Here is a 12,255-nt window from a genome sequence, read left to right on the forward strand (position 1 = left end):
GCACTGCCTCCACGGTACCAACTATCCTTATCCCTGCTCCCATGGCAACAAGTCTCTGTTCCAGCGGTAACATCTCTGACTCTTCACCTCCTCCCTCTGCAGCTATGTTCTACACAGTGGAAGTAGCTTGATTTTCTCTCACTAGTTTCTTTCCTTTATTTATCAGGCCATCTGTGCTTGTTCCAAAATGTCTACTGTGAATATACCGATTCTGTATGTGGCTCTACTTTAGCAAAAAAATGAGTGAACCCAGGCCTGTTTTCTTTCTTTTCCAACCATACTCTGAACTCTTCTCTTCTATGCTTGGCTGTCTGAAAGAGGAAAGAATTATTATTTTAAACATTGTCCTCCCACATTTCCATGGCAGGATCAGCACGAATTGAATTAGAACCACAATCATTTTAAAATGTAAATTAGATTATGAAAGGTTAGAGTTGTATGTGCTTTAAAAACACTCCAACTGGCACCAGACTGATTTTTGTAGACACTTTGTTCACAGAAAAGAAGATGTGAATTTTTTGAAACAATTTGCTAATATTAAATGAGAAAAATATTTTAGAGTAACCATTCCCTTTCATTTTTGGTTGGCTCCTTAATATGCTGGAAAGCATTTTATAACACAGAATATTCATTTGGGACCACCATTCAATTGTGCAAACAAGCCAGTAACAGCTAACAGTTCCAGAATCAATATGCAACCATTTGAGAATGCCAAAAGTACATGGATCCGAAATGACCAAAAAGAAAAGGGGAGGGGGAGGATAAAATTTAATCGTAGGTGAGGGGTAAAGATCCAGAGATCCAGTGAGGGAGTTATAAATCTCAGGGACATGATAACAGTAAATGTGTCATTTTAAAAACAATTTGCTGATTTGTGATTGTTTGGAATAAATGTCGCTGCTAAAGAATACATCACTTACATTACAATGACTAGCAAGTTCCTCACTTTTCTGTTGCACAGTGACTTTATTTTTTAGAAATCTTTTCCTGTTATTTCTTTTCAAGATCTAAAGAGGTTTAGACCTGGAAGTTCCCTTAATCTTAATGGAAATACAGGATATTTAGCAATTGACAGACTGAAGTGCCCTGTTGAGATGGTATTGAATAGCTTCTTTCTCCTAAAACATGAGTAACTGCATCTCCGATAGCCCTTAGTTACGTTATTTTTGGAGGAAGAGCTGTTTTTTGCACCTATGCAAGTTGGGAGCCAACTGGCTGGAAAGCAGCTAGCTCTGCAGAGAAGGACAACGGGATCCAGGTGGACAGCAAGTTGAACATGAGTCAACAGTGTGCATAACAAAAGGTAAAAAAAATCCATATTGGGCTGCATTAGCAAGGGTACAGCCAGAAGGTCACCTAAAGTGTTTGTCCCCTCTGAGAACTGGTGTGTGCACTCGTCTGGAGTGCCACAGTCAGCGCTGGGCTCCCCTCTACAAGAGAGGTACCAACAAAGTGGAGCAAAGCCAGAGAAGGGCTACTGAGACAGGCAGGGCCTGGAGCACACAACATACTGAAGGAATGTATTTATTTAGCCAGGTGAAAAGAGGGCTAAAAGGTGTAACAGGTGGTTAGAGAGAGATAGAGGCAGTCTTTCCTCAAAGGTTCACAATGAAATGTAAAGGGCAGTGATAAAAAGTTACAGCATGAGACTTAGCAAGTGGATTTAAGGAAAAAATTGTTCACAATGACAGTGGTTAAGTGCTGAACAGGCTGTCAGAAAGGTGGTGGACTTTCCACAAGGGTTTCGAAATTGGACTGGACTATGCCCTAATCAGCCTGATCTTATTTCTGAGCTAGCCTTGGATTTTGAACCAGATAGTCTGCTGTGGTCCAGTCCAGCTAAGATTATCCTGTGATTCATGAGTCTACGACTACCAGTTCCCTAGCAAGACAAATCGTCACTGTTCTTTCAAGATTCCCAGAACAGAAAATACTAAGGGGGGGGGGAAGAAAAAAAAAAAAACAGACTAGCCCACAGAAATGGTTGATTCAGACTCTTTTCAATAAGTCACTTAAACCATTGTAACCTTGGGCAAACAACAGAGCATCTCTGTGCTTCAATTCTCCTCCAGTAAAATGGAATGAATAATATTTCTTGGCTTTTTTTTTTTTTTTTTTTCCTAAGAGTAATTCACCTTTATGCCTGAGGGTTTTTTACAGACTAAGCCAAATCAGCTAGTGATCAGAGATGCTATGGTATTATAGCAATTGTGCATCTGGTCAATGTAGGTATTAGTTCACAAGCATCATTAGAGAATACATGGGGGGGGTGGGGGAGGGGGGGGGGAGGGGGAAGGGGGTAAATAAATGGTCCTAGAGACCTTCTTCCTGGATATAGAACCCTGTTTCAGATATATCTGTGATGCAAATAACGGTTTCAATTATTATATCAACTAAACACTTCGATAAGGGATATAAGCACAAGGAGACAAACATCCTTTTCTCTCCAAATCTTCTGAGAATTCATGAATTGATGCCTCAACAATGTGTCTGCCCTGAAAGAAAATGCTGTCTCTAGGTCCTTGCTTCATGGTCTTGCTTGCTATTGCAGGTGGAGTGCTCTACCTCTTGGCTGTTTATTGAGACACTATAGGTGGCAGGTCAGTACTGTGTAAATGTTTTGTGGTTAAAACCAAAAGATGTGATTTGTGTTTATAAGCTTTAAATTGCCTTCCTGACAAAATATGCACAAGCTGAAAGCTTCTGCTCATGTAAAATTGTGATGGATTGCATTTTATTGGAACTTATTATGAATAGCTCTTTGATTTGAAACAATGAACCCTTTAAATGCCTTTAAAATTTATAGTGGGAGAAAGAAAGTTGTTCCCCTCCATCACCACCATTAGAGAGTGACAACACCCCCTATTTTTCAGAACACACATACATACAGAAGCATATGCACTCACTCACATATACATATGATCACATATTCACATTTACAGAAAATGACATACATATTAAGTTGAAACTTTTAGCTTGGTATTAGATGCCTGATTTTCAGAAATAAGCTCAGTGCAAAGTACTCAGAATATGTGCCTGTATCAGAATACAGACACTGTATTTATATACATATGTACAAAATATGGATACCAATGCATTATATATTGAAAGACACAGGACTTCCATGAAAATTATTTTGTGGTTTTCACCTGTAGCTGATTTAGTTAATACTGTACTAGAAGAAACAGAGATTAATACCTTTTCCCAGGACTTTGGTGAGTGTGAATATATAGATTTATTTATGCACATACACATTCAGTATTCTCTCTGTATTTATTCATATCTAAAAATGTCATTGTCATATTTTAATTTTTTTTATGCAGGGGTTACTTGGTTTAGCACTCTGAAATTAAAGGGAGCATAAAGTCAAAGGAGTATATAGTTAAGAGCATGTTATTTCTTTCAGCTGAGGCCTTCAAAGCAGGAAACTATTTCTCATATGCATGTGTATTTGATGGGAAAAGAAGGCAAAAGAGCCGAGTTAAAACTGTGAAAGCCTGGCTTTTTTCTGGCTAAGAAGCTTTTAGTGGCAATAGTTAAATGTCGAATATGATTACACAAAACTGCTGCTTAAAACTGAAAATGAAGTGGAGCATACTTGTGAAGACTGTCTATCAGAAATTTAAAAAGTAGTAGTGCATAATTTATCAGTGTTAATAGCCTTAGGTGCATTTCTAAGGGAATTAACCTAAACAGTCAAACTATTTATCACATCAGAATACATAAAATGTACTTTTAATTAATAAATGGACATTCTATTGCCTTTACGGCTACAACAAATCAATCCTCCTTTACCTTCTGTCTACAGTTTGGGTTCCTTTAATGGGTTTTAATGGGTTTTATTCTACACAAACATAGCAAAGCTTATTCATTTACTTCCTGGAAGACTTTCTGTACTTTGTGGCATAATCTCACCAGTGTCTTTGGTCCACTTACACCAAAATATCACTATGGAGAAAAATAATAGCATTGTCTGTTACCCTAAAGTATCATTCATTGCCCCGGAGATGACATGCCTGGACCAAGCCTACCTTGGAAATAATGAAGTTACTGTAATGTGCTGTAGTTCTTGTTAATAGACTGTCTGTGAAGTCCTTCAGTTAAAACATTTTATTGGGAAAGCAAGGTATTTCCAGTTGCTCTGAATGGTTAATGGAGTACTTTGCTTGTATAATCTCAAATTCATTGGCAAAGGAGATATTTTCACTGTCTTACACAGAAGTAAACTAGGTGGACCCATGTCTACACAATAAATGGAATAATTTTGTAGAGGGATAGTGAGCAAATATTTTGAGATGGCAAGTGCAGTCCTGAGACCTGCAGTGCTGTTTTGTTTTTTTGTGGTTTTTTTTTTTGGGGGGGGTGTTTTTTTTACTTAAACCAAAGTTCATTCATGACTGTTTCTATGATAATATTATAGTATCAGACAGTATTTCATTTGCTGGTCTTTGACATTCAGAATATGCAGTTAGCTAAAACAGTCCTGTAGAAAATGTAGCAAAGACATAAAGGCATAGGTTTGGGGAACACAGTGGAAATTCTTAGTTCCTCTGAATTCTGAGAAAAAAATGCCAAATAGTCTATGCTCAGAATTTCAAATAGAATACCTGAATTTGTTTACGATCTTACATTAGACAGTTATTAAACTTCTGCAAAAGGAAAGTAAAAAGCACAATAAATACTTCAACAATGTTGAAACATGGAAAACTGGGAAAAATCAGGACCAGAATTAATAATGAAATGCTTATAAAACCACTACAATTTGTTGTTTATCTACTGGTAACATTTTGTCAAGGTATTTATGTGAACTATAAAACAAAATAATAATTAAATTGAATATATTTGTTGAAACATTTCTCAAACAGCTCTCTCATGAGCCATGATATCTAGTTTGCTCATTGGGACAGATTTTCATAGGTAGCACTGCTTAGAGGAATCTTAAGGCAGTCTTATGGCATTTTCTGGGAAAGGAGAATGACTCTTTTACATCCCTTGTACTGCTGTAATGATGTTAAGCACGTATAAAATCCAGCTGCATATCTGTCATGAAGGCTCTTCCCCTTGTTATGGGACTGAGCTCTGTCTCCATAAGAATGAATTAGTTTAACAGAGAATAAAAAACACCTGGATAATCTGTCCTCAGACTGTACATATGCATGCAGTCATTTAGACATAGATGAATTTTCTTTGAAAGAGAATCAGACATTAAGAAATTAGGATTAAAAATATGTATTATATATTTTTAAATCAATATAATTGTTTGAAAATGTGGGAATCTTAACATAAGTCCTCATGGAAATGTAAAGTTTCTGGATTTTATTCCAAAACTTATGATTTCTCACATCTTGATGAAATATTTGTCAGTGATATAAGCTTGTTTATTAAATCTACCTTGTGAATCACTGTGTGTCATTGGCAGTTCCAACAGGGCGTAATTGGCACTAAAGAAATCAACAAAGACTTGAAAATAAGAAAGTATTAAATACTTAAATGATAATCCTTAAACAGCATACTGTGAGACAAATGATAGATACGTGTCTGGCACAATGCTGCTGTTAACAGGACAGGGTTGAATACACAGAAACATTTAGAGACAGTAGTTCATAAATCAAGAAAAGGTAGCCTGAAATACACACACACACACCCTGACCAAAAAAAAGAAAAAAAAAAAAAAAACCAAAAAAAACCCAAACAAACAAACAAAAACCAACAAACCAAATCAAATCCAAAACTAAAAAACACCAACCAACCAAAAAAACCAACCCCAAAACCCACCAAAAAAACCCACAAAAAAACAACCAAGCAAAATCCCCAAACAAACCACAAAATCCCTTTTCCTTTTCTTCATCATTTCCATAGCTAAAAGCAGATACATATCTCAGGTAATTAGGTTCTGCTGCTCTTTCTTACTTCTCACAACTTCACTTCCACTCTGTTTTAAAGCAAAATGTCTGTGGCTCTTTACTATTTATAGATATTCAAATCTCCACTTCTTTTGTAGAGCTCACCCACTGAACCCAAACCACAAACCAAATTGACACCAGCTGTCATCCATATCCAAAAATTAGTTCCAAGAACCTACAAATATCATTTTAGATTTTAACCCATGATTCTCAAACCTGAAGTGTTGCTATGGTAAAACCTCTATGTCATTTTAAAGAGATCCAGAGCCATAGATCAAATAAAAAGCATAATATGTCATAAGCAGCATATATGAATGGAAGCCTAAGTCAGAGAAGGAGTTTGTCCAGTTTCTACTTTTTTTCCGTTTATCAATTATTCTTAAGTTTTCCACACACAACTGTCAAACAAAAAAGGATTTTAGACAAAGTTATTACAAAGTAATAGCTTATACCCCATGGTTTCCAGTCCAAGTAACAGTATGTCAACAATAAGAAAGATGGAGGCAAGTATTTTGTTGAATAAATTAATCAAATAAATGTTTTGTGGTTGTGTTGGATTTTTTTGCTTCCTGCAACTTCCAAGTAATATTAGTGAATGAAGTATAGTAAAAGGTTATGAGTCCAGTAGAGTAAAAGAGTTGTCACCATGAGAAGAGGCTCAAATGCAGTTCTGGCTTTTATAATTGCAAATATGGAGTACTTCAGTTGCCAGCTGCTGAAAACTTCCACCTTTGAAAGTTTGTCTTTTGAACATTGCTCATTTTGAACCTCTTCAGGTAAAAGCAGCTATAGCTAAAGTTCTGATTGCAAAGAATGCAGAGTCTAAATTTTGCTCATTAGACTCTACATACCCAGAGTCGGGTTTTTGCAGTAGTCAGATTTTTTTCATGATTTTAAGTCCATTCACCTATGTTTATATAATCTCTAAACCTTAAGGATCTGTGACGAAATTAAACAATATTCGGTGTGATTTCTTCCCAGTTCTTTGATGTGCTTTTTGTTATAGACTAAATAAATAGCTGCATAAGTAGCTACCTCTATTAGCTACAGCCACTATTCTGTATTTGGAGAAATGTCTTTTTCCTTCATATCGTCACAGATACTTCATAGGATCCCATCAAGGTGTTGATGCAAAGCCTATTGTATGACTTCCAATTATAAGTTTTTCCTAATGAGACATATCCACTTTAAAGACTAAATTAGATTATCATCAGACTAACACCATCTACAAAACACTGTACAAAGGTTAAACTCTTTTAGATGGGTTTTCTGGATATTTATATGGAATTACGAATGTTCCTGTTAGAAGGTTATCCTTGTACCCATAGATTAAGGCCACTGCATGAACACTCTTTTGCAAATCAATATTAATTAAAAATTATTATGATCAGAGAACTAAACAAAGGGCCTGTGCTACTAAAGAAAGGGTATGCCCCAGTGACAGATCACTGTTAAAACCTCTCATGCCATTGGGTGATATTTGCCATATGTCCAATGATTGATAGTAAGATTTAATGAGTTCTTACAAGCAATTAAATAATCAAGGGTTCCTGCTGTTACATGGCATAGCTTGATAGAACAGTGACAAATGAGAGAATATCTGCAACCTAATCAAAGGGACATATTTCCTTGGGAACAAAATAATATTATCCACCAGTGCAATCAAAGGACAAAAGAACACAGAGAGGACGCAACAGAATGAGATAAATTTTGTGCTCTTTTCATTATTCTGGCCATACAGTTTCCATTTATTGGATCCTATTAAATCAGAAAGAAAATTAGGCTACTTAAATATGTTTCATTTGTCATACACTGTTAGCTAGTGGGTACATATCCATATCCAGTCACCTCAGGTCTCCTTTCCCTATGAAACACTACCTTAGGTTATGTTTTCTGTGTTCTTATGTAGTATTTTTTTCTATTATGATTACTGAAGTCTTGTACTTTTGGTTTTGTTTTCACTTTAACTAAAGGGATACAGTAAAGATCTTTGCACTATGCTGAATTTGTGAAACATTTTTTATTAATGAATTATTCTGAACATATGTATTTATGTTCTCTTAGAAGTGTTTGAAAATAGTAGTTCACAATAAAAAACAGGAAGTTCACTTAATTCATTTTGGAATTGCTTAGATTCAGATCATATATACATTTTAGTTTGGAAGAGTGATTATGCAGATTTAAAGTCTGCATCTTAATGAATTTGCAGGCTTCTATACATTGTGCAGTAGAAGTGAAGAGTTTTATCCTGAACTGTAGCCTAGTATGGCAACACACTTGATTTTCTTCATTAATTTTTGCAAGCAAAAGAGCTTTATAGTGACCTTTAGAAGACATCCAGAGAACTCAGGATTTCACCAACTACAGACTGAAAATCACTAGCAGACAGATTTATTTCCCCATTTTTAAGTTAAAATTGATTGCAAGTAATGGGTATAGATACATACAGCTAACAGAATATAGATCAGCTTATTCTGACTTTTAAAAAAAATATTTTACCTTTGTGATTAGAGAGATTCAATTATCTACCTGGGTCCTGCTTATTCAGTCTTTAAAAGCATAAACTTCAAACAGCCAAGCTGTCCCATTCAAACCAAAATGTAAACTTCTGTCCCAAAAGATGTCAATAAAACTGCCTTTGATTTTGATGTAATTTTTCCTTTGATTACAAGTAAAGCCCATACTTAAGAATCTTTTCACCTTTCAGATATTTTCATGTTAACATTAGCTTCATGTATGATAGTGTAATATTTTTAGGAACAAATTGTTTTTCACTAGAATTTCAAAGTTTTCTTTTTTATTTCTGTCAAAGAGAAACAAAAATGTTCCAAGACTAGGAACTGCTTTACAGCTATAATTTTAATCAGAAAATTTAAACATTAGACTGTAGTCTTCTATACTGTATTTCAATTAGCTAGCTGATGTGTAGGATAAATGTTACAGAAAGGCACTAGACAACCAACAAAACAAGATGCCTCTACTAATCGGTATATTTAGGTATTTAACATGTGATCCATCTTTAGACTGTAAAACACATGACCTTTCTAAACATACACTGAGGACTGAGCCCTTTCCTACTTTCATCTGTGCTGCTGCCATGTGGGAAGGGAGGTGAGCTCCTATGGAGCAGACTGGCTGCAGGACAGGTCATTCTCATCCCACCAAGCCTTCTCAGAGCCCATTTCTCAGACTGGAACTTAAGAAGCAGCAAATTGATTGGAAGGCACATACATACTCCAAAACAACAAAAAAAATATTTAGTGGCTTTGGTAGCTAATATTCAAAATTGTCATAGAATCATAGACTCATAGAATGGTTTGGGTTGGAAAGGACATTTAAAGGTCTTCTAGTTCAACCTCCCTGCAGTGAGCAGAGACATTACTTCATCTGTGTCTCCCACTTCCAAGAGAATGTGCAATACTGTCTTACCCACAAGGTGAATTTTCTTTTTCTTTTCTTTTCTTTTCTTTTCTTTTCTTTTCTTTTCTTTTCTTTTCTTTTCTTTTTTCTTTTCTTTTCTTTTCTTTTCTTTTCTTTTCTTTTCTTTTCTTTTTTCTTTTCTTTTCTTTTCTTTTCTTTTCTTTTCTTTTCTTTTCTTTTCTTTTTTCTTTTCTTTTCTTTTCTTTTCTTTTCTTTTCTTTTCTTTTCTTTTCTTTTCTTTTCTTTTCTTTTCTTTTCTAAGCTTAGTTCTAATGGGGGATGAACACAAGTTGTAAACCCTTGACATTTTCATAAAACAGAATACTTGCTTTCCAGCCAGCTCTATTCAACAGTGAGGGATGTATCACTGGTTCTATTTTTTCCACATGCCAGTACATATTTTTTTTGTTTTTCCATACACAAAGCAAAAATTTTCCAGAGTATGTAACATATTTCAGACATTAGTCATATTGTTTAATGCCCTAATGGAGAACATTCAGATACTACACCAAAAAGTGAGTGCAAACAAAAAATACATCAAATAACTGTAAAACTTAGTTAAGGAAATCAACAGTAAAAAGCTGCTTAATTTTTCTGTGATTTGAGTATATTTAGCTGCAGATTCTATTCTATCTGTATATGTAAAAATTCCTTAAGCTAATGGCAATTTTTAATAAAATATGGCTATGATAAAGCACAGTTAACAAAATACTATAGTTCTATGTTGGGTTTCAGTCGCGGACTGTTCTGCTGAAATCAGCAGTGATGCATCACGAAGGTAGGATGAAGATGCTTAAACTAAAGCTTACCTTAGATTAGCAAGATCTGTTGGGTTTCTGTGTCTTAAATATATATTATCTAACCTAAATTTTTGTATTGATTCTTTTAGTCACCTCCAAACACCTAGGTTCAAGAACTGCTTAGAATATCACTGTGGTTATTTGGGGACTCGAGGGATCATGCTGCTGCTGGGTCCCACGTGTGCAGCATGACTTTAATGAGCCTATCAAATGATGCATCAGTGTGGTTTTACATGGGTGTCAGTCAGATCACTGATGCATTGGGTCACATCAGGTCTGAGCTTAATGAGATCTGATCTTAATGGGATCTATGAAGACCAGCTAAATGAGTTCTGTGTGTAGTGGCAAGAATCAACAGCTCTTACTAAAATAGTAACTTTGTTGTTCCAGAAAGCAAACAACCCCTCTACAATTAGGGAGAGACACAAAGTTTTTGGCAACATTAAATTCCTAAGGACTACTCTCAATCAATAAATTCACAAAAAGTACACACCTCATTAGATTCCGTACAGATTGCAAAGCTAGCTATAATGTAAAAACAGGCAGACAGTCTGTCTCAATATTATTACAGGAAGGCTTGGTTAAATTAATAGCTTCTCATTGATTAAAAAATCTTGCATTTTACATGTTCTTAAGTTGGTTCCCACCATTACCTTTCAATAACAGAATACGAGTCTTTGGAGAAATGTGGTTATATTGAACTACTGTATTGAAATACAAAGGTAGGCAAAATAAGTTGTTTACATTAGCCTATCATTGTTTCCTGTCATAAAGTTCTGTCCACCTGAAAGAAAAAAAGACAATACCATCAACATGTTCAAAATGTTTGCTGTTTGTCAATTTTTATAATATTCCTAAACTGTTAAAAATGTAGTCAGTTTGGAATGGTCACTGAGCATGACTCCAGCAAATCATTTCAGTCACAATTGCAAGTGAGAAATCTTTATGTCCGTGTAACATTTGCCACTGCATAGAGCTCTCAGCTTTTGCCCATTCTTAATCACTGTCCTAAACGCAGCTAACAATAATAACACAAGTTCTGATATGTTAAAGTGCTTTCCAAATCATCCTGAGGACCAAAGTTATGGGCCGGATTGCACAGAGTACTTTGCTAGGGTGAGTTATTTGGTACCAGCCATATTACGAACACTAGCAAAAACTGTTCTGAGAATTTCTGCATAAACCTACTCAAATATATTTCATTGTCATGCAATGATGAAAGACTTTTCTCAGTGCCGCAAGACCATCTAAACTGAAGTAGTACAAGCCCATAGCATTTAATTTTTTTTTTTTTAATGTAAGCTGTTGTAATTGATTGCCCTTATTCTTTTTTCTTGTGCAAACTCAATCTGCAACACAAACTTTCTTATGGGTCAAGTGTTCTTCTGCCAGTTAAACAGCAAAAGAGTGATCAGATCTCCAAGTACGCCAGTATGCTAAGATTCGCCTTTTAAGAATATTTGTTCTTGTTTCAGTGCAATACTTGGGTTATCTTCTGCTTTCTCAGCAGAAACACCAAACCAAGCAGTGTGTTGTTGGATGCATGGCAAACAAATGGAAGCTTCTTGAGCTCCTGTGGTGTGACTGGGGTATTGGGGCGTGGAAGGGAGGAGACAAAGAGGTTGACTTTATGGGGACAGGACAGCTGGGTGATTTTCCTGTATCTTAGACTGGAATGTCACTTACTATAGTGCTTTCAAACAAACACAGATTTTGTACACTTTGGGGTTTAGGCCAATTTAAGGATTATTTTACCAATTGAACTGGCTGACTGCAGTTCGGTGTTACCTCTCAGAAGAGACAGTAAGGTTGTAAACTAATGCAGAACCAGTAGTAGCTGCTTCTCAAATCGCTTATATGCACTGTTCATGTTCATTTTTGTTTGAAAATATAAGCCTCAGCATCATCTAGAGATGGTCTGTCCTTTTGCCAGTGGAGCCTTCACTATAATAACATCTACTAGACTAATTTCTTATTGAAAAAAGATGAGGTCATATGTTAATTGAGCCCATTTTGTTATCTTGTACCTCAACTTTTGGTATATCATGTCATTTTGTAAAACTTTAGGGAAACACTGTCTCCTTGTATGGGGTCACTATCCTATTTCTCTGTAAAAAGTAGTGAAGCTTTTC

The 12,255-nt window shown here is 35.5% G+C and overlaps 1 long non-coding RNA gene across 1 annotated transcript in view; it reads left to right on the forward strand.

Annotated features, from left to right (window-relative positions):
- LOC308062434 overlaps positions 1 to 12,255 on the forward strand; it is a 40,936-nt gene that overhangs the window by 11,985 nt on the left and 16,696 nt on the right. Inside the window, exon 2 of the long non-coding RNA XR_013927583.1 lies at positions 1 to 12,255. This exon is cut by the window's right edge and continues 16,696 nt beyond it. This is a non-coding gene — a long non-coding RNA (uncharacterized lncRNA).

The sequence above is a fragment of the Falco punctatus genome (genome assembly GCF_963210335.1).
Source record: "Falco punctatus genome assembly, chromosome: 4".
In the NCBI taxonomy this organism is placed as follows: domain Eukaryota; kingdom Metazoa; phylum Chordata; class Aves; order Falconiformes; family Falconidae; genus Falco; species Falco punctatus.